This window comes from Mustela lutreola, chromosome 9 (genome assembly GCF_030435805.1).
Source record: "Mustela lutreola isolate mMusLut2 chromosome 9, mMusLut2.pri, whole genome shotgun sequence".
In the NCBI taxonomy this organism is placed as follows: domain Eukaryota; kingdom Metazoa; phylum Chordata; class Mammalia; order Carnivora; family Mustelidae; genus Mustela; species Mustela lutreola.
This window is the reverse complement of record NC_081298.1, coordinates 127398491-127425987: the sequence shown is the minus strand read 5'-3', so window position 1 is coordinate 127425987 and position 27497 is coordinate 127398491. Positions and strand designations below refer to the sequence as shown.

Below are 27497 nucleotides of genomic sequence, written 5' to 3'. Positions count from 1 at the left end.
TAATCCCTATGGTCTTCCAGATAACTAGCATCTTATTGATTCCCAGAAGGAATCTAACGTTGTAGAATATAGCAAGAAAAATATATTTGAATTATTATATATTCATGTCACTTCAGTATAGGTATAAGGGAAGCAGAATAGTATAGTAGAAACATCTTTGATTTACAGGAAGACAGGCATGAATCTTTTCCTCAATTGCTTACTGTATAGCTATGAGAAAGCAGTTTATCTTTTCTGAGTTTTTACTTTTCTTATTGGTAAAAGAGGATAATTATTTTTACTTCGTGGAGATTTTGAAGAAATAAATAGAACCTGTAATGTGTTGCTTAACCATATGCAAAGTGGAAGATCAGTATCAGGATTTATGGTATTCCCTAAGAAAACTGTGTTGATTCCCGTTCAGGAGATTATAATAAGCCTTAGTCTAGGAGCAGAGCAGTTGGATGGTACTGGATAATGGTGCTGGTGGGGGCCACATCGACTCTGTCGAGAATATATTTGGTGACACACACTGCCCTAGATTCTGGAGATACAGAAGTGAGTAAGACATAGCCTTCCTGTTCTCAACGAGTTGACAGTCTGCTTGCGCGCATCCAGACAGATATGTAGGCAAATACTTTGCTAGCTGCTACAGTGTGGTAAACATAGAGTGTTACGGGGACACATAGGAGAGATACTCAACCAAACCTTAGTGGATGAAGAATGGCTTCCCAGAAGGAGAATGATGATGTGGAGGATTAGAATCATAAATCTAGAGAGGAGGCAAAGCTAAGGCTGGTAGAAATTGTCATTGCACTAAAAGTGTCCCATTCACTAACAAAATCTTCCACATTAATGAAAATATCAGAGATGTTAAGAAAGTTTATCAGGGTCTAGGCTTTACTAAAGCAGTTTTTAAAGGTAAAATAAAAGTAAAACATAATATTGAAATATCTATTAAAGAGATTTCTGAGGTATTGTGCTTTCTGAGGCCTATGTGCTTGTTATTCGGTACTAGTGTCATATGAAGTTATGCTTCTCGGGAGGAGAGAGGGAGAAACAATGATCCTCAGAGGATGGAATGATAATTTGTGAACTGGGGTGAATATCGCCAGGTACTGTTTACACATTTCCTTTTCTCTCATCCTTGTTCACATGCGATGAAAAAAATATTTGTTTCAGTGACTCATTTATAGTTCATAGTTTTAATTTGGTATAGTACATTGCTCTGGTATAAATTTCCTGTTGATCAATAAAATTGTATGTATAGGCGTTGAGATTTCTTTTGATCTTTTTCTAGTGCCCCTTCCCAATAAAGTAACATACTAAAAATATGCAAGGGAAAGACCACTCCTTTGGCCAAACTGGGATATGAAAAAGGGAATGAATAAAGAAATTCTTAGAAGGGGAGGAAGGTGGGACTGGAAGAAAGAAGAGGATATTGAAATGGGCAGTTGTAATGGCTAGAATGGAATCCGTGATTATAGGAATAATGAATGAGGTTGGTCTTTAAAAATAACCCCAGGGCAAGCAGTATCTCTGCATGTTCTGGCAGCCAGATGATTGTGACTTGATGTAAGAGAATACTTTGATCTGCAACTCAACTTGTATATCCATATGAGGCCCACCAAGTACTGTGGTGTTTTGCAAGAGTAGTCCCTGACTGAAGCTGGGGAAAGTGGAGCAATTGGAAAGTTTAGAACCCAGTTGTAGGAGGACTAAAGCCCTTAATCCTCAGGGTTAAGCAAAGGGTAGAAAGAGGAAGGGGAAAATGAAATCAAGTTTGTAAAAATTAATTCTGGAAAAGATATTTTGGAAAGCTTGTAAAATGAGGTTGAAATTGTAAACGTGTTTTCTATAATAATAAATCTTAGCACACTAGGAGTAGCCAAAATCTTGAAGGGAGAAAAACAATTTTAGGCCACCCCCCCCCCAAAAAAAAAACTCTCTATAATGCTATACCACAAATTTACCTAGAATTCTTCCTTATTTGGACTTTTATGGCATGAAGTTGGGTGAAGTTGACAGACACATTGAGCATAAAAGAGTGTAGGTTCAGTGCTTATGGTTGTATTAGGATATATTGAATTCCTAGTATCTTTGGGACATTTGTGTCTCATTGGGGTTTATTTTAGCAAGAACTCTTGACTCTGGGCACTTTTCTAAGAGTTTGTTGCGTTTTAAAGGATTGTGATTCTTTGGGAAGGTTGAAAATAATTCTTGAAACTGGGCATTACTGATCGCTGTGCCTTCAACTTCTGCTAGTTTTCCTCTTATCTTTATTCATTTTCTCTCTCTCTCTCTCTTTTTTTTTTGTTTGCTCTTTCAGCTTTAACTGCTGCCCTGACCCCAAACATTGGGGTGTTTCCATAGTAATTCATTCTCCTCTCTCTACAGTTTTCCTTGGTCATCTCATGTACTCACTATCATCAATATGTCAGAGATTCCAGAACCTTTATATAACACTTGTTTGGAAGTCATCTGGATTTATCTGCTTGTATGTCATATTCATAATTAATGTAGACATAACTGAATTCATTAGCCTCTCCATCAGACATCTGTTATCTCCTGTAAACTCATTCTTGGCTTAGTGGCATTAATATATACCCAGTCTCCTGTGCCAGGAAACGTGGTGTTTGTAGGAGCTTATTCAGAGAACATAATCCTGAATGTAAACAAAATTTTAGCCAGAAAGATGCCTTATCATAACATTGTGTTTTAATATTTTATTAATGTATTGATTTATTTTTTAAAGTAGGTTCCATGCCCAATGTGGGGCTTGAACTCATGACCCTGAGAAAAAGAGTCGCATGCTCTACCAACTGAGCCAGATAGATGCCCTGTAGTATTGTTTTTAATAGCAAAAAATTAGAACCAATCTCAAGTCCTGCACCACTGCTTTGATTAAAAACTGTGTCACAGAGAGAGCGAGGAGTGTTTCTCAGATAATACAAATCTTTTTAGAAGAATACTTAATAGCATGAGAAGTTATATACATAAATTTAGTGAAAAAAGATGCTTTGAAGCAATATGTGCACTGTGAATCCATAATCATTAAAACAAAACCATATCTGGATCTATGTTTATAGAAGAGTAAATATACAGCTGTTTCCATTAATTCTAGTTGGAACACTTACGGGTTATTTTTATATTTTATTCTTTTTACTTACCTGTATTTTCTGGATTTGAATAGTAAACCTGAACTATATTTATAATTCAGATGTGTGGACAATGTAACCTCTCTTGTTCACCCCCAACTCTTGTTAATTTAGTCCAGTGCCTCATTCACCTCATTTGCTGCCATCAGTCCAGTCGCTCATCACATTGGAATTAGATTGCTACAACAACCCTCTTGCCTCCATTGCTCAGCTACCAGAGCCGTCTTCCTAAAGATCTTAGCCAGTTGGGTTCATTCTTTGCTTAATCCCTCCAGTTTAAGTAGTTAAATGTTAAATCCCCAAAACCGTCAAGTAGAATACATTTTGGATATTTTCCCTTGTTACGATTTGGTCTGAAGACCTGCAGCCAACTGGAATTTGGCCAGCTCGAGATTTAATGTAGCATTTTCTCCTAACCCTAACAAAGTCACTTTTGACCAGATAGCTGTGGCAGGTTTGGGGGGTAGGGGACCAGAGGAAGAGAGGGAGAGAGAAAATATAAATAGAACTCAGGCATTGCCAGATCTTTATTCTTTGTCCCTCTGCAACCCATCACATTTTGCCCTTGCTGGGTATTTGTTTGTTTCTATTCAAGGGACAATTTATTGGTTTTCTTGAGTGTTTAGTTAGTAAGAACAAATAGCCGAATAATGAAAATCCATCAGTTTTAGTGCCAATTATTATATCAGCAGATCCTATTAGGAGTATTTATTGAAGCATGTCATGCTAATAGTCCCAGAGTGTAATTATACTTGCAGATTTTTCTTGCTTTCAGGGAGTTTGTAACATGTTCCAGATGGTTAAATAGGAAAGAGTAGACATTTTGTACTGTCTTTTCAATTATGATTAAGAATTTGATGTTACATATTACTTATGTTATCATTCTTGCTTTTGTTAGATTTAAACATGAGAGGAATTTAAACAAAATGTGTTGGGTTTTTTTCTTTTCTTTTTTTAAAATTTCTTAACCATGGTCAACAATGAACAGGACCCTTCATAGACACTTTTCCCCTGTTAAGTTGTTTAATTGCTTTTAATTTAAGCATCATTAAAATCAGATAATTGCATCTTAAGGAGTAATTCTTTTATGAATGTAGTCCTTAATTTATTCTTGGAAAGTATTTACTTGGGTTTGTTTTAGACTTAAAATTACATGGTGAACCTTCTTGAAAATACTTACACAAGACTGAAATAGAATAATTTTCTAAACCGTTGATGGTTCTTTAACCTTTTTCCACAGAGCGGTGTGACCTTAGATTCAGCATTAGTGGGACATGCAATTTAAATTTGCCAGTGATAAGCGATGACTTTTAATTCATCTTTTCATGTTCTCCTGTCTACCCTTCACTGACCATCCAGCTACTTTCATTTGAAAGATGTTTACCGAAGATTAGGCATATAACGTGTGAATGCAGAATAGAATAGTTTGTGGGTCATGGTTATCCAGACCCATAAACTGTGGCTTCTTATGACCTTGTATTAACCAGTTTGCTAACTGGTTAGTTGACTTGGAGAAATATGTTATTTTTCAATGAGCAATAGACTACTCTGTACTTCAATTTAACTACCTGTATATTTTTACAATGTAAATTTTGTGTGGTTGGGGGACAAATTGGTCTTGACCCTTTGACTACCATTCTCTGTCCTTGAAGCTCTCTTCAGGATTTCTTGCATACAAGAAAAAAAGGGAAAAAATACAAAAATATAATGCCAAAGTTATATTTTTGGTTATGAATACTGTATAGACTATTCCTGAAAGATTTTGTAGGAATAAAGCGATGATGCATTCTGTATCATCCAGCAAGATTTACTTCCTGTAATTTGCCTTTAAATATCTTTGCTAGTTCTCAGATTTTCCTGTTTCTTACTAAGATGCCACCTTCCTACCTTTTCTTGACCTTTTCTCCCCCAAACACCCCGCCTTCTCAGCCTCTGCACACTCTTTCAGTCTTCCTCGTGCCCGCTCTACAAATTCTTTACAGTTTTTCCAGGTAAAATTCTTATCCTTTCTATAAAATTCTTTAAATTCCTTCCCAGCAAGATAGCCTAACTGAGTAGCCTAAACTGAGACTTAAGAAGAGCATGTCTTTGGGTAGATTCTGTTCATCTTGCTATAATAAACTGGTATTAAATTGGGATTTCTATTTTCATGGCTATTGCCAAGTTTTATATAGTTTGGTGTGTTTAGCATGTATGACAACTGTCATGATAAAGTTATTATTAACTGTCTGGGAATCTGGGAATATGGAAAGCAGTATGGGCATATTTGAATTCTTATTTGTGTGTTTATGTGTGTGCTTTAAAGATTTACTTATATATTTGAGAGAGAGGGAGCATGGGTGCGGGCATGGGGGAATGGGCAGAGGGAGAGAATCTTCAAGTAGACCCCTCGCTTAGTGGGGAGCACAGGTGAGGATCTGACTCGTGACCCGTGAGATCATGGCCTAAGCTAAAACCAAGAGTCAGATGTTTAACTGACTGAGCCACCCATGCACCCCATGTGTGTTTTTAAAATGTTTTATATATTCACTGCCCCATATGTAAAACTTTGATTTTCTACAAAAGAGATGTTTAGGTAGGAATAATTTTTAAAAGAATGATTTGGGAGCACCTGGGTGGCTCAGGCAGTTGAGCATCAGACTCTTGATTTTGGCTCAGGTCATGATCTCAGGGTCCTGAGATGGAGCTCTTTGCTCAGCAGGGAGTCTGCTTATAGTTTTTTTTCCTCTCTCTCTCCCTATGTCCCTTCTCCCCTCTGCTTGCATTCTCTCTCTCTCAACCAAATAAATCTTAAAAAAAAAAAAAATAAAAGAATGGTTCACAGTAGGATTTCATTGAATGAGATATTTTAGCTTTGCTATAAAGAATGAGATTTGATCTATGAATTTAGTATATGCAAGACCTTTCCAGGCATATCTATATGAGTTAGACGTATGTGATGAAATTTAGGCTAATTGGGGAAAATATCTCTCTTGCAAGTGGAAAGAGATGATAACAGGATATTTGAAAAGCAATTCTATTTTGAATTCCTGATACTGTCTTTCATCTGGTTAACTAAGCTACGAATTTTCCTTACCTCTTCTTTGCAGTATCCCAGCCCCTATCACTTCTATCCACTGCACTTTCCTCATTAGGCGAAAGGGGGTTGTGACTGTAACTCCCATATTCATGAGGTCCCTGAGGGTTTACTTACCCATTAACCCCATGCCTAGAATATGACATTTGAAACATCCAGAAAATTGTAACAAGGGTACTTCAGTTCTCATCGTTCCTGAGGTTTCCTTTGTCCCCTAACTATGTATCTGATATATTTAAAATCACTTTACTTTTCTGTTTTCCCTTGGAATAATTTAACTACCATAGCCCTGAACATGGGTCCCGTCTGGATTCAGATTTTATTTTTTGGTATGTGTTCAGGCAAGTTTCTAAGCAGAGCTCATGAATTTGCATTCCCCATGGGCCCAATTTGTTACAGATCTCTTTATTCATGTATCCTAGGAGGCTCTGTTAGGAATTAGCACACACCTTTGTCTCATTCCCCCAGACCTAATGTTTGACCTTACTCTGTTAGCTGACTATCAAGTTCAGTTCACAGAATGATAGGCATGTGGTAGTACTTGTGACACCTCTAATCCCCATGTATTTTGACCCATTAACTGTGTGAGAGGAAGATGCTCAGCCATTTCTAGGAAGTCAGGCTGAATCAATTTATATGTAGGAGAAGGGGAGCCATATAGCAGTTGGACCTTTTAGTGCACATTATCCACACCTGCTAGTTACATAGCTAGTTAGTATACTAGAGTTTGACGTAAAGAAGACTTAATTTTCTTCCCTTCTGGGGAGGAGGTAGGGTAGCTAGAGTGGTAAAAAGTTCCTGAAGCCAGCCTTTCTAAGAACGATTGACATGTGGGTCATATAATTCTTTGTTGTGGGGTCTGATCTGTACATCATGGGATTTTCAGAAGCATCTCGGGGCTCTACCCACTAGATACCAGTAGCATTCCCTACTCCAAGTTGTGACAAGCAAAAATGTCTCCAAACGTTGCTAAATGTTCCCTGGAGGAAGCTGAAGGTCCCAGCTGAGAGTGGCTGCCCTACAATTAATGCACTTCTGATTATATGATGAAGACAAGTTCTTTGAAGGTGGATTGCTTTTTATGTACATTTTAATTATTTTGGTAATTCCAGAAAGGCAGTACCAATTTACATTCCTTTTTTTTTTTTTTTTAAGATTTTATTTATTTATTTGAGAGAGAAAGAGAGAGCAAGCATGAGAGGAGGGCAGGGAAAAGGAGAAGCAGGCTCCTCGCTGAGCAGGGAGCCTGATGTGGGGCTCCATCCCAGGACCCCAGACCATGACCCGAGTTGAAAGCAGGTGCTTAACCCACTGAGCCATCCAAGCCCTCACCAATTTACATTCCTAATAATGATGTGGGACACTGCATAATTCCCTAGACCCTCACTAATGCTGGATTTTGTCAGTCTTTTAGCTTTACCAGCCTAGTAGATGAGAAATTACTTTTCCTTATTTTTAATTTAATCCAAACAGTTATTAATTAGGTTGGATATATTCTCATTTTTGTTGTCCAATTATATATCATCTAATGTGCATTACTTTTTTAATTCTTTGCCCATTTTTCTAGGATTAATTTAGTCCATTGTGGGTTTATAAAATTATTTTCATTGTTAAGAATTTTTATGGTTTCTTGCTTAAATTTATAACTAGCTTTATGCACATATGTTTCTCAGTATTGAAGTTATTGAAATGTCATCCATAAGATACTCAATAGATTTTTAAATTAAATTCAGTGTAGAAGAACACTGGTATTTATCTAAGGAAAGAGAGAATGTGCGCACGTGTGTGTTCATGTGTGAATGAATGTGTGTGTGTGTTCCTGTATGTTTACACTGGTATTGAAGAAAAGAGGGCTACAGACTGAGGACATTTACCAAACATTGGGAAGATATTGGGAACTGAAGTCAATCAGGAGAGTGTAGTTTCTTATGATGTGCCTGAATGCTCAAAAAGAATATTGACTTTAGGACAGACAGAAGGTTCACCTCAAATCTCCCTAACCAAATTCTGTAAGGTCAAATAAGTGATGATGGTTCAAAGGGTTAAAAGGAGTTAGAGGTGACGATTCAGAGAAGTGATATAGTAAGAAGGATATAGGAGGCTTGAACTTCAGAGTCTAAGTAACATGGGATTTGGGAAATCTAGATGTGGATTGGTGGGAGAGCCCATTTATATGGATTATCTATTGTACTTTATAATTTTTTCCATTTTTATTGGGAAATTTCTGTTCTTTAGTATTCCTGGTTATCATCTTATTTCCTTTCCCAGGCTGCAGGTAGCCATCTTTTTCTTTGAACACACCTTTGCCCTCTTCCTTAAGAACAGTAAAAGAGATAGTAAATATATACCTAGAGCCCACATTCTCAAAATAAGATCTGCAGATTCCTGGGGGTCTGCACTCGTCTGCTTAGGCTGCCATAATAGAATACCACAGACTTGGTGGCTTAAACAACACAACGTATTTTCTCAATATTCTGGGCACCGGAAGTTTAATATTAAAGTGCTGGTAGTGTTGGTTTCTGGTGAAACCTTCTTTCTGGTTTGCAAAGGACCACCTTTTCTCTGTGTCTTCCCATGGACTTTCCTCTGTGAGTATACTCCTAGTGTCTCTTCCTTTTCCCATAAGGACATTAATCCTGTTGGATTAAGACCCCATCCTTACGATGTTAATTAACCTTAATTATCACCTTAAAGGCTCTATCTCTACATACAGTCACATTGGAGGGCTAGGGTGTCAACATACAAATTTTAGGGAGACAAAATTCAATCCATAACAGGGTCCCAAGATCTTTTCATGGGGTCTACAACATCTAAAAACATTTTTTTTTAAGATTTTGTTTATTTATCAGAGAGAGAGCGAACGCACAAGCAGTGGGAGCAGCAGGCAGAAGGAGAAGCAGGTTTCCTGCTGAGCAAGTATCCTGATCCAAGATTCCATCCCAGGACCTTGGTATCATGACCTGAGCTGAAGGCAGATGCTTAATCAGCTGAGCCACCCAGGTGTCCCTACAACATCTAAATGGTTTTATGAATAATACTAAGATGTTACTTGCCTTTTCTAATGCATAGACATTTTCATTGAGGGTACAGAAATAATGGAAGGTAAATCTGGTAGCTTACCACAAATCAGGGCAGTGATTTCTATAACTATAACTATATTTGTGATCTTTACCTTCTTCAGTGCTACATATTTGCAGTAAAGAAAAAATAGGTTATTAAAGGGCTTAAATATTGTATTTATTGTATTATAAATTAAAACTAAGCAAATTTTAGAAAATTTGCTTAGAATTTTAGAATTTAGAATATAATTTATAATTTATAAATACAATAAATACAATATTTATTGTATTATAACCTATATAAATAAAATCGATTGGATTATAACCTATATAAATTAAATCTCTTTTCAGTCCTCTATAATTTTTTTTATTTCTTTTTCTTGTCTGATTGCTGAGACTAGGACTTCTAGGACTTATAGTACTAGGGCTTCTAGTCACTATGGACTAGGTGACTAGGACTTCTAGTACTATGTTGAATAAAAATGGTGAGAGAGGACATCTTTGTCTTGTTCCTGATCTTAGGGGAAAAGCTGTCGGGTTTTCAGCATTGAGTATGATGTTAGCTATCGGCTTTTCATATATGGCCTATATTATGTTGAGGTATGTTTCCTCTAAACCTACCTTGTTGAGAGTTTTTATCATGAATGGATGTTGAACTTTGTCAAATGCTTTTCTTTTTTTTTAATTTTTTATTTTTGATAAACATATATTTTTATCCCCAGGGGTACAGGTCTGTGAATCACCAGGTTTACACACTTCACAGCACTCACCAAATCACATACCCTCCCCAATGTCCATAATCCCACCCCCTTCTCCCAAACCCCCTCCCCCCGGCAACCCTCAGTTTGTTTTGTGAGATTAAGAGTCACTTATGGTTTGTCTCCCTCCCAATCCCATCTTGTTTCATTTATTCTTCTTCTACCCACTTAAGCCTCCATGTTGTATCACCACTTCCTCGCTTTTCTGAATCTGTTGAGATGATCATGTGGTTTTTATCCTTTCTCTTGTTAATGTGTTGTATTGTGGTGAATTTTTTTTTAATGTATTGTTGAATTTGGTTTGGAGTCCTCAATAATTTTGAAAAATGTAAAGAGAGGTGACAATTCAGGGAAGTGACATAGTATATATATATATATATATATAGAGAGAGAGAGAGAGAGAGTATGGGGGGAGGAGCAGAGGGAGAGGAACAAGTAGACTCCTTGCCAAGCACAGAGCCCAACTCAGGGCTTGATCCTCTGACCCTGAGATTTTGACCTGAGCTGAAATCAAGGGCTGAAATGATTAACTGACTGAGCCACCCAGGTGCTGCAGAGCAGAGGTTCTTTGTGCTGAGTTTTTCACACATACTATGACATCATTCATTTCTGAAATCATTTTGGGATGAAGTTTTTACTATGCGCGGTCTTGGCTCAAACATTACCCTCACATATAAACTGGCCTTAATCATTCTGTCTAATGTGTAAAAGTAGCTCCCCTAGTGACTACCTCAAATTACTCAGTTTTATTTATTGATCTTTTCCTCTCACTGGAGTGTGAGCTTTGAAGTGTGGGAACTTCATCTCTGGTTCACTGCCATACCCAAGCACCTGCTATAGTGCTTACCACACATTGAGCTCTTAAATATGAGAGGATTGAATCACTCTGCCTGTTACACAAGAAATGATGTGTACTGAGTAAAATAAATAATAAAAAGAAGATATTTTATAATCTGATTTTAAAATACCGTGTAATTATTACCTGTTTTGTTATTATCTGCCCCCCCATACCTGAAGACACTGCATGTCACCTTATGGAAAGTGAAAGTTAAATATAACTGTAGATTAGCACACCTCATTATGAGATATGGAATCACTTATTAAAACCTCTAAGCACGTGTGCAGGTCGTTTCTCTATTTTAAAAGGTAATCTGTAATTTAGAAATGTTACAAAAAGAAACAGAAATATCTAGATACAAGCATTTTTATCCATTAACTTTAGTGAGTATCTATTCTTTGCTACCCTTGAGAGGTACAGAGAGGTAGTAAGACTGTCTGTTGGTTGACCATGTGTGGAGTAAACTGAGCCTGTACATTGAAAAACGTGTAATGCAAACACTCATCTGATAAAGTATATGCCAATTTTAATTGTTACCTAAAGTGATCTAATCTGTATTTTGTAAAATACCATCTTAGTACAATGCCATCTTCTAACACATATAAAACCTGTATTGGGAATTAAAATCCTGTCTGAGCATCCCACCATAGTGTTTTGGAGATTTAGAACAGCTTAGTTTTGATAGTCCTCAACAGCTGCCTTCCGATTCAGTAAAGTTGCTCTTTAAGAAAGAACTAAACACTTGTAGTCTAGGTGTTATATTTCATTTTTAGCTCTTTGAATGTGGACTCTCTCCAACATCCTGGTGTTTTCTCTTGCCTTATAGCAAAAACAGAGAGATAAATTATATTGCAGAATGATGCCACAGAAATGGGCTTTCTCCAATTAGTAAAGACTAACCCAGCAGGTTTACGGCTTTCAACTTTCTCTTCTCCATGTGTTTTCACTGTCATACCTGTGCCTAATCCCTAACACACCCCCATGCCAGTGATACTGCTCTTAGATTTGTTTAGAAGGATGTAATGTCCTTTGACCAGTTTAATGATCCACGTTCTCTTTAAGTTTTTAACTGTGTTACCATTGTTGAATTGGAATAGGTTCAGTAGTAACATAATTTAACCTTTTAAAATGTTGCGTACCTACTCTGTGCAAGTCGGAAAGACATTCCTCTAGGAGCTTAAAGTCCAATGAGAGCAATAGGCAATAAGCACATAATCACACAAATAGGTAAATATAAATTTTGGAAAATGCTGAGAAGGAGAAGTAGAAAATACTATTAAAGTATAAGAAAGAGCTGATTTAGATTACTATGGTAAGAGTAGCAGAGTTTTAGCTGAAGCTTGAATAGTGAATAGGAATTGGGCAGGTGAAGAAAATAAGAGATTATTTGCAACAGAGAGTATTATTATAGTGAAGGTCGTGGAGGGGTGAAGAAAGACGGGAATAAGTAGGAGCTCAGGAAGGACCATTGCTGCAAAAACATAGCATCATATGGGAAAAGTGGCTATGTCATGAGTTTGGGATCTTATTATAAGTGAGATAAAACCTCATGGCAGGGGTTTAAACAGAAATAGGATATCAGATTTGTATGTATGTGGATGCTGACTTATTTTTGCAATAGGCTAGATGGGGCTTGGTGAATGAGTACAATATAGGAAGTGACAGTGGAAAAGTTTTCAAAGGTGATATCTGGGTTTCTGTGGTAGCATTCCGGTGAGTGTGAAGGTACCTTCTTTTTCTTTTTCTTTTTCTTTTTCTGGGTAGGGAATAGCCAAGGAACAGGAATATAGAGGAGTTTAGTTTGGAACTTCTAATAAATAGGCAGATACTTATAGGCGTGGAGCTTAAAATAGAGCATAAAAATAGTAGGAGCATTCTTTTGCAAATAACTTGTATCCAAAATAGAGGTGTTTATATGGCACCAGAATTAGTAGTTTTGAAATCCAGTAGTCTGGGCTTTTCAGTGTTTATCCCTTTAATGTAAATGTAATAGAGAATGTAAGAATCATTAATATTTTAGATTTAGTAGTTGATATGCAGGCAGTTAAACAGTTTCGGTTTTAAGGTTATAATCTGCCTTTTTTTTAAAAGAGGGGAACAAAAAATAGAAATCGTGACTCAACAAAGTACTTTGAATTGACGGTTTACTGTATTATTTAAATTCCATTTTATCTTTTTTTTTAAAAGATTATTTATTTATTTAATTGTCAGAGAGAGAGAGAGAGGGAGAGAGCACAAGCAGAGGGAGCAGCAGGCAGAGGGAGAAGCAGACTCCTTGCTGAGCAAAGGTCCTGATGCAGGACTTAGTCCTAGGACCCTGGGATCATGATCTGAGCTGAAGGCAGACACTCAACTGACTGAGCCACCCAAGTGTCCCTAAATTTCAAAACTTTGAATTTAAGCATCAGTATTTCCCTGGAAGCCAAATGATAATTAAAAACAAAAAGCCATATGAAGGTACGTAAAATTTCCTGAATATATATTACTGAAACCAATAATTAAAGAAATGCATGATACCCAAGTCTGAAAAAACCAAGGGAAAATGTGATGGCTGCCATCATTTATGAGATAAGTGGCTGCTAAGCAGAAGAGATATTAAACTTAGTTGACTATGGTCTGTTAATCACTTTGCAGTGTTTACCATGTGCCAGGCATCATTTTTATTTACTCTCCTAACAACTTTGGAATAGGTACAAGTATTAGTCTGCTTTTTTAAACAGCAGGAAACTAAGGCATGTAGAGGTTAAGGTCAGAAAGTTAGTGATGATGGAGTTAAGCTCTGGAATCCATACTTGTAACCGTAATGCAATATGCCTCAGTTATAAGAAAGGAATGTGGTTGCCTATAGGCAGATATGGATAGCTAAAGCTCAATTAATTTCACTGGTGTGAGGTTTTATTCTATTGGTATGCTAGAGTTTGCTAATCTGTTCTATTATTTATGAGCATTTGGGTTCTTACCATTTTTTACTTTCATAAATAATGCTGGCATGAACATCTTTCTTCATATGTCTTATCCACATACACAAAGAATTTCCTTGGGATCACAGTTTTCTTTAATGCTGGTCCGCTCAGAATTCTTGCCACGTACCAAGATTTATTTTTCAGCTGGAGTCCCCTTGGAGCTCATACTTTAACCATGGTTTCATATCTTTCCAACATAATATAATTTCTTCTACCAATACCCATGAATTTACCCAGATTTTTTAAGACCTCCGAAAATTGTATGAAGAGGTGATTTTTTTCCCTGGAGATTACCAGGTTTTCATAAAAGCAGTTTATAATCATAAGAGCAATGAAATCAGCCTTTTAAAAATCAGAGATTAAGAAGGAAAACAAGTAAATATTGCCATTCTATTAAAGAAATAAACAATTTCATCTTTAAAATCTTTCTTTAGGCCTCCTCTTCATAGTGTTAATAAGAAAAAACAAATAGATGCTATAGAGAAGTTAAAAACAAACTTTACATACATTTTAAAATTATTTTTTTAACAATATCACTGGTTGATTTCAAATTTTATTTAAATTATTTTTGCCTTTGATTTGGAGAGCATGACTCCTGCATGATAAGTAGGAGGAGGATTGGTAGCATCATTGTTTGTTCTGTGAAAACCTCATAGTCTCTCTTAAGGGAAAAAACCCATTTTGCACAAAGTTTTAGGTGCCACCTTCTTTCTTAAGTTTTATTTTGGGTAGAATTAGTAAGAACAGAGAATTCACTATGGAATCTCAACTCCATGTAAACCAAAGTAATTTCTGACCATCACTAGTATTAATGGCTTATTTATAATGACCCACAACAAGACGGCTGCAGAGCTAACCTAAGCCAGTCCCATCACACCCAGATTTTGGCTAACATTATCCCTTTCTTTCCTCATCAAAAAGCACATTGTAAAGAAGAAGAGTTAAAGTCCTGTTGTAATTATGATAACCTTGAATCTGCACTAATTTGATTGAAGTAATGAATGTATAAACATTGTAGTTTTAAGTGTTACTAGTAACAGGTTACTTTATTCACACATATGGTATGTGGGCTGGGGGAGAGAATCTACTGCCCTTAGAGATTTGAAGGTTTCTTTTACTTCTTCATAGAGAAAAGGACAGTAGACCACAGCTCGTTTTGATACCCATCTCATAAGGTGACAGTTGATAATTGAAGGTGTGTTTTTTTCTGCTTTCCCAAAGTCAGAATCCATGGTATCAGCTAATGTGTATGAAGAGACATTCCCTTGATCTAAAATTGATCCTTTTTAAAACTTTCTTGACTAACTGTTTTGTAGACCTTACTGCCTGTTCTTAGTTCTCTTTCTGTCATATCGTTCATTATGTTGTTGAGCAATTTCAATAGCTGTTGGTTCTTGAGAGTGTCAAGATGGTGGATTTTAAAATTGTCAGAAAGATTAAGGGGTAAATAACATACATGAAGCAAAACTTTAAAAAGATAATGAAATAACAGGAAGATTGAAAATAAATAAAATATTACCAATAATAACATAGTATTTGATTCCAGGTAAAGGTGGTACGTTGAGCACACAGTTAATATTATTCCCTTCCCAAACTACAGTTAAGGTAAACAACAAAAATATAATTAATAAGGATTGTTCAGTCATAAATCCAGAGATGTGGGAGAATTGGAGAAATATAGGGCAAAATTTTCAAGGCTGGAGAACAGCTAGAGGAGTGGTAACAATCTTGTTAAACCTAGGAAAGCTGAGTTTTACAAGGAGAAAACTAAGGACTAATGGAATTTGTACGGTGAATCCCCAAAGGGCTCAGGCAGTGGTAGTATTGTGTAACTTTGAAGTGGAAGGTGAGGGGCGCCTGGAGGGCTCAGTCGTTAAGCATCTCCCTTTAGCTCAGGGCATGATCCCAGGGTTCTGGGATGGAGCCCAACATTGGGCTCTTTGCTCCACTGGAAGCCTACTTCTCCCTCTCCCAGTCCCTCTGCTTGTATTCCCTCTCTCGTTGTCTCTCTCTCTGTCAGATAAATAAAATCTTTTTAAAAAGTGGAAGGTGAAAAAGGATAAGGAAAAATAAGGAGGATTGTTCAAAAGATGTTTAAGAAATAGTTAAATGAGGGCACCTCGGTGGCTCAGTCAGTTGGGCATCCTACTCTTGATTTCAGTCAGGTCATGATGTCAGGGTCATGAGATCAAGCCTGCTTGAGATTCTCTCCCTCTCCCCGACCCCTCCTCCCCCTAAAAAAGAAGAAGAAATATCTAGATGCCTGGATTTTCTACCCTCTTTGCCACTGTTCTAATGAACTGCTTCTGTCTTGGCAGGTGGGCCATTGAAGTATATTTTCTGGATGAAAACAGGACAGGGGTGCCTGGGTGGCTCAGTGGGTTAAAGCCCCTGCCTTCAGCTCGGGTCATGATCCCAGGGTCAGAGGATCGAGCCCTGCATCCGGTTCTCTGCTCAGCATGGAGCCTGCTTCCTCCTCTCTCTGCCTGCCTCTCTGCCTACTTGTGATCTCTGTCTGTCAAATAAATTTTTAAAAAAAGTAAGAAAAGAAAACAGAGGACAGCTGGGCTACTAGACAACAGGCATGTTGAAGGTGGAGGAGGATTAAGTGAGCATTGGCATTTTGAATAATAAAAGCCCCTGCCCTCTTCTCCATCACTGGCTTTCCATACTGAGGTCTTTATCCTCCAGGCAGGAAGCAGGAAGAATCTTCTGCAAAGAATATGACTAGCCCATTAATAAAAAACTAAAGGCAGAAAGAACCGTACATAAATATTGTACTGTATTTGGTCAGTTTGTTTCTTATAGGGGTGTAAATTAACAGTTCTGAAACTACTTTATATGTGTACAGGTGAATAAGTAAGTAAGTGGTAGAGAAGGGGTTTCTGACAGCACTAGCTGTACTCTAACAAAGAGTCTGCCCGGGGGACGCCTGGGTGGCTCAGTTGGTTGGGCGGCTGCCTTCGGCTTAGGTCATGATCCCAGCGTCCTGGGATCGAGTCCCACATCGGACTCTTTGTTCCGCAGGGAGCCTGCTTCTCCCTCTGACTCTTCCTTCCACTCTGTCTGCCTGTGCTCGCTCTCATTCACTCTCTCTCTGACAAATAAATAAATAAAATCTTAAAAAAAAAAAAAAAAAAGAGCCTGCTCGGGTTGCCCTGTAGTGAAGGTCAATAGCCCCACATAGTTAATTAGAGCTTTAAAAAAACTTTTTATCTCCTAAATATGAAGCATCTCAGGAAAGCACCTACTATGAATAACAGAAACCAAAATAAATAACTCAAAAATCAAAACAACTTGCTGAAAACAGACTATACAACTAAGACAATATTATGTATATGTATATACATACACACACATACATCCAGCCATATATAGATAAATATACACATAGATACACACACACACATACATATATATATATACCATATGTGTGTATAAAATATCTTCAGCAAGATGGGATGCTACATCTGTAAAGCAAGAATAAGATATTTTAAAAAGAACATTCAGAAAACAAAGAATTCTTATAAATTAAGAATTTGTAGCAGAAAAAACTCAATAGCAGTATTGGACAGTGAATTGTGGGAAAATGTTTAGAAAGTAGAGTAAAAAGGCAAAGAAATGATAAACAGAAGATTGAGGAAAATAAAAACATGAATCTAGGAGGGTCAACTTACCAGTATTAGGAGTTCCAAAAAGAGAGAAGGATAAATGAAGGGAAAGAAAATTAAATTAGTATAAATCAAGAAAATTCCCCAGAACTAAAAGTGCCTCTTGGGTGCCCAGCATAAGGGAAGAAAAGAGACCAAATACTAGTTCAAATAATAGGATATCCACATAGTCAGCTAAGATGCTCAGTCTCCGTAATAGTCAAGGAAATTCAGGTTGAAGGGAAATCCCATTTTCATCCATTAGACTGTTGAAAAAATAAAGTCTGATGATATCAGGTATTGGAAGGAATGTGGGGGAAATGGCTCTTATCCATTGCTAATGGGAGTATGAAATAACCATTTTGGCAAGCAGTTTGACACATGGTGAGTAGAGTGGGAGATAGGTAGCTTCTGTAACTCAGAAATACACTTCCGGGTATTGCCATTAGAAATTCTTGCACTTGTGCATATGAAAATATGAACAAGAAGCCATGTACAAGAACACTCATTGAGGTTTTATTTGTAAAAATAAAAATGTACAGACCACTTAAATACAGGAATGGCTAAGACCAGGTATATTCACATATATGTATGAATGAAACCCACATGCATGCACACTTCAGCGAGGATAGAGCCCCAAAACATAATGGATGAAATGAACAAAATGCAGAATTTATGTGTAGTATATACAGTTTAAATGCATATATTTTAAAACCCAGAACTTTAGTTTATACTGTTTATGGATACACATACACAGATATATTCAGAAAGAGATGTACCAAATTCACGATGATGGTTTTTCTATCAAAGGGAGGTGGAATGAGCAGATTGGGCTCTGTGTCAGTATGGGGACCTCCGATTTATTGGTAGTGCTTCATTTCCTAAGAAAGAAAAAATATAAAAAGTGTTTACTGTTTTAATCTGAGGATAAACCCATAGATACTTATTTGTTCTATTTCTCTACATATTCTTAATTTCTGGCTCTGTACCTCTTCCTAACTCCAAAATAACGAAGGAAGACAGTTTAATAGATTTCCTTTTTACTCTTTCTATGTGGTAGGTGCACGATAGGTGCTCTTCTTTCCACTGGCTTCCTCATTTGGTCTTTAAATCAGATGGAATTTAAGAAATTAAATTAATAATTAAATTAAGGATATTGAGGTGCTGCATTAACCAGAACTTGTTCCAGAATCCAGCATTGGAAGCAGATAATGAAGATAGAAAGGCCTTATGCAGGAGGGGAGAAATGGAACCAATGATTCAAAGCCTTCAGGCATGTTCAGTAATCATGGCGGTCTAGTAGGAATTTGTACTATCTATTTCAGATCTCCTACTCTGGATTCCTTGGGATCAGGGGAGGGGTGGCGAGGAAAGACTTAAAATGCTGAGCTGTTGATAGCACAGATAATTACATAGCAATCACTGGCATATAGAATATTTGAATCACTATATTGTACACCTGAAACTAATATAAGACTATGTTAAATATACTGGAATTAAAATCCAATTAAATGAAAAAAATCATTGGATTAAAATCACATTTTATTTTTTAATTAAAAAAACTTATTTCTTTGAGAGAGAGAACATGTGGGGAGGGGCAGAGGGTGAGAGAGAAACTGACTCCCTGCAGCCCCACCAGGGGCTGGATCCTAGGACCCTGAGATCATGAATCATGGGGCCTGAGCTAAAGGTAGCCCCTTAACTGATGGAGGCCCCCTTGTCCCCCAAGGAGAGATACATTTTAAGAGAGCTCTGATTTCCCAGTACTAATTAAACATCAGATTATCAGAACTGTCCTTTTTCTCAGTATTTCTTCATATTCCTCTTGTCTTCCTATGTTCTCTGTGTCACCTATCTCCTGGTTCCATATTTCTTACTACTTATTGTGTACATACCTTTTTGGAAGATGGATTTAGCGGTGCTTTTCCATCTTCCTGCAGTTTCTAAATGACTGTGCTCAGCCTCCCCCTTAGCATTGCTTTCACCTTGCCTCTCATATGGTTGACCATGAATCCATCAGGACCCTAAATCATTAGCAGGATCCATCTGGCTTCAGTTACTGCTTGGTTTTGAAGAAGTACCCATAAAAACTCTCGGTTTTATAGAAGAGAGTGGCATTCTGTGGCAGAGATTCTACCTGCGGGATGAAGTATGCAAGTGATTATGGGGGTTGCTCTTCCTTGGTAGCCAAATAATGACAGAACCTAGGTTTATGGATGACTAGATGAACAGTGCCATCTTTGCACTAGTCAGTTGCTATTTACCAATTCCGATACAGATTTGCTTAGGAAAAATTCAAAGATAAAGTGCTTCACAAATGAAAGAACACATAAAATAGTATCAGGAGGATTGAAATGAATTGTTTCAAGAAATTATTTATTACAAATGCAAATGTAAATATACTGGACATATAAAGTGAGAAAACTTCAAATAGACTGTAAATTGGGCTAATCTAACTGTAAGTCCTTTAATAGTTTTTAACTGTAAGTCAGTACGAAAAACTAGTTCATTTCTTTGAGTTTTTGAATTGTGGATTTAAATCAAGAGGAGAAAAATCTTGAAAATATAAGAAAATATAAAAATCTTGAAAATATAAACTAACTTAGTTTATGAGAGACTAGAAGGGGTAAGCACTTTTGGATCTAGGTAATGAGATCACCCAGTTTTCTAGTATTAAACATTTTATTTTAACTTGGAATTCAGCATTGGGGGAAATCATGACTTGGAGAAAACGTGTTTTTATATAAAAAGAAAAAGTCCAAAACAAGCATTTTAAAAAAAACCTATTACAAATGTAAAACAGGAGAAAAATAGATTTGTATTTATTTGATAGTATAATGTACTAGATATACATAAAGTAAACCACTGATTTTATTTTTGAATATATGAATTTGGGGGGAGAATTGAATCTTGGTGAACCCACGGAAATACTTAATCCCCTTTTTTTTTAAGATTTTATTTATTTATTTGACAGACAGATCACAAGTAGGCAGAGAGGCAGGCGGGGGTGCGGGGGGGGAAGCAGTCTACCTACTAAGCAGAGAGGCTGATTCGGGGCTCCATCCCAGGGCCCTGGGATCATGACCTGAGCCGAGGGCAGAGGCCCTAGCCCACTGAGCCACCCAGGCACACCTGCCATAAAAAATTTTTAAAAGACACATAAATGGCTCTTTCAGAAGATTAAGGGCAGAATGTAATTATGTATTACCTAAGTAGCAGTCTTAAATAGGAATACGGATCTAATCACCTCAGGACTTCACCTGTAAAGTCATATCTTAGTCCATTGTCTGTTGGAAGTGTTTTTCCGTATGGTATTAAAAGTTGTAATTTTTTTTTCTTCATGCAGCATTTCTGACCTTTGTCATTTCTTAGAGAATAAAGTGGCAATCTTATATTCCTTCTGCTTTTATTTTTTTCTCCTTTTAGTTGTTTGCGTAATTGGCCTTAAATGAGGTGAGAGTGAAGAAACTAGAACCATCTCTGGAAACCTCGCTACCCCATCCTCTGGAAGCTACCCTCCGGAGTACTAGATTTGACCATATCTGTTTTGAGGACTCATTATGAACAAAGAAGTCTCCCAGGTGGGAATTGTAGCTCTGTTTTTAAAGAACTTTGTCTCTACAAAAAGTATGGAGAGAAAATGATTACCTGCTGACTCTTTTTGTTAATGGAAATAATGTTTGATTTGAGAGTTTCAGGGTATTTATAAAACATGTGCTGACATTCCTAAAGGGAAATGTTAGATAAGTTCTAGATTACATTTTATGAACCACTTTAATGCATGCTGAAATGAATATAGGGCTCATATCAATATTTTACGAGACCCTCATTATTGAATTAAAAATGGCAAGCAGAAAAACTATACTGAACTATCCCTCAATTTGATCTGTATATATCTAACATGTATGCAGTCAATAAATCTATATTTGGTGCCCCCCCCTTTTTGTAATATTTGGGCATTTTTTATGTAGTTGTTTTCTAAGAGTTTGTGAGCTGAGGGAATAGTATTTTGTGAATCCATGAACATGATGAACATGCAGCAAGCCAGGACAGTAGGTAAAAAGCTGAAGATAAATCAGAAACTGATAAATCAGTTAAGTGGAAGACTTCCAGCAGGAAGTTTTTTAAATTAGTAGGTTATACAATATACAGATAAAAGTTACAAATTTTAAATGTAGAACTCTTGAGTTCCCATGTACCAAACATATTTGTTAAACAGGTTAAGAAGTAGAATATCAGCACCCCAGAAAGCCCTCTCATCCCTGCCCCAGCAGCACACCCACCCACTCACTTTAAAGGACAAGGCTGTCACCATCGAGAGGTAGCTGTCAACTTGAAGAGTGGGGTTTAACAATCATAGAAGTTAAAGGCAGTTAAATTTAGTTGGCTGACAAGCAACACCTATGTTTGGAATAAACAGTGAATTTGGGAGATGAAAGCAAGACTATTTGTAGGCAGAGAGCTTTAAAGCAGGGACTGGAGGTGCAAAATGATTTGAGGAGATATGCATTTTATCCTGCTACTTCTCACGTTAAAATCCCATTGGTTTCTAGAACACACTCCTGATTTCTGGCCTTTATAAACTGGTGATATTTATTAACTTACATTTTCTGTTATTTGAAATCAGACTTGATTCTCAATAAAGAAAGAGAGGTGAATTAATAAAGCGTTTTGAATATTAAAAAGCCATTTTGCAGAGTAGGGTGTATTATAATTCAGAGAAATTTTAATCACATAGGAGAGCCCTCTCTTATTTAAGAGTTTTCAGGAGGAAGAATGTTAGTACCATGACTTTATGAAAGAGAAAGAGAAGGAAAACAGAATGATCTAATGATTGATCTCTAGTGTGGGTGTCTTTTCCTGTAACTCATTGTTCATTGAGTGACTGAGAAAATCTTTTTTCTTCATATCACAATGAAAACTTTGGTCGTTTCTGTTTCCCCTTAATGTTTATCAAAAACAATTTTACAACTGTTACATAGTTGCCAGCTTGGTATGCCCTGTATGTCCATTGCCCACTTTCACCAGTTGTAAACTTTTTGTTACATTTACTTTATCTCTCTCTGTATTTACTATTATTTTTGCTTCTCCTCTCCCACCACCACTATGATGACCATGAATCATTTGAGAACAAGTTGTAGACATTTATATCTTCCATTCTTAAGTATTCAGTGTGTTTCTCCTACTTAATCGCAACATAATAATGAAATTCAGGAAACAAAATTTTCATTATTGTTGTTATTTCATTTATATTTATATTCCTATTAGAATTTTATCAGTCATCTGATCCACAATCACACACTGTGAGTTGTTACAGCTATTTGGTTTCTTAACCTGGAATTCGCTATCAGCTTTTGTCTTCCATAAAACTGACATTTTGGAAGAGTACAGGTCAGCTGTTTGGTACAGTAGTACTCATTGTGAGCTTGATATCTCTTTTCATCTATGTTCCTTTCTAAAGAGACTATAATGTGGGACTTTAGAGAGTCATGGATTTGTTAACTGAGAACTTGTCTGGTAGAACAAAGCCTGTAAAGATTTTTTTCAGGAGAAAGTCTGTTAAAACATGGTAAGAGTCCAGAATCCCAAAAGGGTGATTCCTAAAGATGATTTGGGTGTTATTGAAAAGAATTTTATGTATGTATGTTTGTATACATATCTTAAAATCCAGCAATATTTATTAATTTTTGGACAAAAAACAGAGTTTGTAATGGCAAAATTTTTTATCTTAACGAAATAGTGCATTTACGTTTTAAAGTGGATTACATCTTACAGGAAATAATTGTTTTATATTGTAATGGCAAGAGAAGAAGTCAGGATTAGATACATGATCAATTTTATTTATTTCTGTGTGATGTTTGGACTAAGAATTGAGAAGACTCTGTTCGTGTGTTTGAGATTCTTGTAAATACCACCCAGGTTTCTCGAAGTGGCATAATTTAATGTCAGCTTTTCTGGGAAAACAAATGAAGAAGCAAGCATTCTAGTGTAGAAGCAAAAGCAAAAGTGGGAATCGTTAGCTTTTCTGCTTATCAGTTATGTGACTGTAGTTTAATTGTATAAGTTAAAGCATAGCCAGAATCTGGAATCAACTACCCACGAATGATTTTTACCTCTGCCACTTGACAAAGTTGAGCAGATTAAATAATGTTTCTGAGCCTGTGTTACCTCATTTCTAAAATGTATTATAGTATTACCTCTCATATTTTATGAGTGAATGAATTAGTAAGGTTTGATTGGCATGTAGTAAATCCTACGTGTTGGTCATCTCATTTTCATCATTATCATTGTCAGATAGTAGTTTCTTTATCAATAAGATAAAACTGTTGAACTCAGTCCACGATTCTGTAAATAGAAATAATAATTATACTTCATAGAGCAGTTGGAGGAATAGATGAGTTAATACATATAAAATACATAAACACTCTATATATATTATTAATTTGTCATAGCCTTTAAATGCATGTTAATAGGCCTCCTTTTTTGTGAACCTTTTTATTATTTTGTTCCTTTCAAATTCTTTGTTACTGACTTTATACTGTGCAAGTGAAAACAGGCAAGATAGGCATTTCATATATTCTTAAGTGGCCTATATAGTTAAAAAGTTAAGCAGTGCACTAGATGGCAATTGCTAGGGTCCCTCTGATTCTGAAAGCTTGTATTATTTTCCATTGCTTCTGAAATATAGGCTTTATTTTCATAGTTGTTATTCTGTTGAGAACACTGGAAAGTGAAATTTGAATTTCACTTGTGTAGAGTTCTTCCTTCATTGGACATTGCACTGGAAGGAATATAGTTAGTTCGGTTAGTATGATCATTGAGGAAATGTTAATGCTATTTAACCAGCTAGTCACCTGAAATGCTTGGGGATTTTTTTTTTTCCATTTCCCAGTGGGTATTAAGGTTTTTGCCAAAAATAAGTGAATCAAGTGAGATGACTTAAACTTTAAGCTAGGCTTTAAAAAGTACATATTCTTCTATAAATTTGGGCAGTGAAAATTATATGTACATTTATATTGTGATTTTCTTCATGTTCCTTCTGTTCTAGTTGAGGGATGACCCTGAAATTAACTGGAGGTTTACCTGACTTGATCATTTTCTAGTGCCCTCAGAATATGATTCCATTGTTTTGCCAAGTAATTGATATGCAGCTCTATTACTTTGGTACTTCTGCTACCTTATAACTGTAAGGATCAAATTTTAGTATATTTATTTTTCTTTGATTGGTTTATATATGTACATTTAACCATACTGTATTCTGAAATTAGTTTCTAAAATATTTGAGGAAAATTGAACAACTTCTGATCGGGGGCTTAATCGTTTATTTTAGATACTGGAATATTTTTTAAAGATTTACTTATTTATTTTAGAGAGAGAGAGAAGGGTGCACATGCATGCTAGCACGGGAAGGGGCAAAGGGAGAGGGAGAGAAGCAGATTCCCCACTGAGCACAAGGCGTGATACAGGGCTTGATCTCAAGACCCTGAGATCATGACCTGAGCCAAAACCAAGAGTCAGATGCTTAACTGACTGAGCCACCAAGGTCCCCCTCGATATTGGAATAATTTTATGTAGTAAATGTGATTTTGGTTTTGGATAATCATCTGTGAATTATCTGTGTCTAATGCTGATATTCATTCTCTTCTGGCGACAGCTTCTAGCTGATTTTGTGCTCATTAGTATTCGAATCTGAAAGAGGGTGGAATTGATGGGAAGAGAGAGACAATGAAATTTTTATCACTTAGTTTTGTCTCTCTAATCGCCATTTTCTTTTTTTAAGGCTATTACTTCTTTGCTAAACTATTATAAACTTTTCTGCTGTGCACATGCAAGTAAATAACACTTTGTTGTTTACACAGTTAAAGAGAGCTATGGTCAGGAAGACTGATTTTAATCTCTTTTTTATACTTATTTTAAGAAATACCAACACATTTTCCATAAGGTAGAATGATATAGAACTAATTTTTTGGAAGACATGTACAGTGTATCTACAATTACCCAATGTTGTACAATAACCGGGAATCATCTAGTACCATGGATTTGCAAGGAAATGTTGAGGGTTGTTTCTGCCCAGTTGTCTTAATAAGATAGCATTCCACAAATTTGTATTTCATATGCTGACTGTCTATCCTTAGGCACAAATTCATACAACAGGAGTATTTTAGCAAGGTGAATGCATATATGTTTATTTTTTTAATCTTGAAAAATTAAATTTTAAATAAAGTCATTGTGAGGAATTTAAAATATTAGGTTTTAAAACTAATTTGATTTTTCTCTTTTTCCTATATTTTTGTTAATAGAAAACAAAAAATAAACTTTTATAGCTTTTCCAAACTTACTCTTTCCATTTAGAAAAAAAAATACAAAGAAAGAAAGCATTCTCTTAATCTGTAGGATGAACTTTTAATGGTAAACATAAAATGTATTAAATGCAGTTTTTCAAACATTACATAGTTTTAGAATTTAAGTTATCAAGTCCTTGATAATGTCTTTATTATTAACATAATATCAATAAGATTTTGCACAGGATTTGCTTTTAAGAAAAATCTGATGTTTTATAGAATCAATTAGAATTGAGATAAAAATGATGTCTTTATTTTTAAGAATTCATTGCTTTGATCCATTTATTTCCTTTTTTTTAAATTTCTGGCCATAAGAGTTCAGCTACTGTGGAATACTATGCAGCCATCAAAAGAAATGAAAGCTTGCCATTTGCAACAATGTGGATAGAACTAGAGGGTATCATGCTAAGTGAAATAAGTTCATCAGAGAAAGACAATTATCATATGATCTGACTGACACAAGAAATTTGAGAGGCTGGGCTAGGGTCATAGGGAATAGGGAGGGAAAAAATGAAATAAGATGGGATCAGGAGGGAGACAAACCATAAGAGACTGTTAATCTCACGAAACAAACTAAGGATTGCAGGGTGGTGGTTGGGGGTAGGATTAGGGTGGCTGGGTTATGGACATTAGGGAAGGTATGTGCTATGGTGAGTGCTATGAAAAGCCTGATGATTCACATACCAGTACCTCTGGTGCAAATAGTACATTATGTATTTTTTTAAAAAAAGTTCAGATACTGGCAGGCTACTTATGGCAGAGATTATGGCAGGAGTTCTTCTCTGGGCCAGGGAGAGAGCCATTATCTGAGTTCTGGTCTCTGGCTTTGTGGATTCAGAGAGACTTTTTGTTTCCAGGCATTTAAGGAAATCTTTGTTTAGGCATTAGCTTCAAAATATCTGTTTTTTTTTTTTTTTTTTAACAAAAAATTAGGAATCATTCAGAGAAACAGGAAAGTAAGGCATATAGAGAGGAAAAATAGCAATTAATAGAAACTGTCTTTAAGGAAGTCTAGGAATTGCTCTTACTCCAGTAAGGAAAAGTAGATAAATTGGATTTCATCAAAATTAAAGACTTTGTTCATAAAACAAAATGTTTACAAATCATGTATCTGGTAGAGGTGAGGTACCCTAATATAAAGAACTCTCATAGGGTGTCAGGATGGCCGAGTGGTCTAAGGTGCCAGAATCACAATGAACTCTCAAAAATAAAAAGACAAATAACCCAATTTTAAAATGGGCAAAGTGACATTCTCCAAAGAATATATAAAAATGGCCAATAAGCACATGAAAAAGCACAGTAGGGAAATAAATGCAAATCAAAACTGTAATGAGATACCATTTCACAACCCCTAGCATGGCCAGAGTGAAGATAAAATTACAAAACACAAAATAACAAATTTCGTGAGGATGTGGAGAAATTGGAACAATTGTACATTTCTGGTAAAAAATTAAGGTGGTATAGCCACTGTGGAAGACAGTTTGGCAGTTCCTCCAAAAGCTAAAGAGAGTTACAGTATGATGCAGTAGTTCCAGTCCAAGAATACTAAGAGAATTGAAGACATTGATGCATATAAATGTTCACGGAATCATTATTGATAAATAGCCCCTGAAATGGAAAAACCTAATGTATATCAACTGATGAATAAACAAAATGTGGATATTTGAAAAATGG

The 27497-nt window shown here is 36.2% G+C and overlaps 1 protein-coding gene across 5 annotated transcripts in view; it reads left to right on the top strand.

Annotated features, from left to right (window-relative positions):
* NCOA1 (nuclear receptor coactivator 1) overlaps positions 1–27497 on the top strand; it is a 237361-nt gene that overhangs the window by 111899 nt on the left and 97965 nt on the right. For 2 of the 5 annotated variants that reach the window (XM_059132485.1, XM_059132486.1), the window contains exon 4: positions 20908–21062. The exons of the other annotated variants lie outside the window; for them this stretch is intronic. The gene's annotated coding sequence lies outside the window, so the exon portion shown is untranslated. The remainder of the gene's footprint in view (positions 1–20907; positions 21063–27497) is intronic. 5 annotated transcript variants of the gene reach the window in all.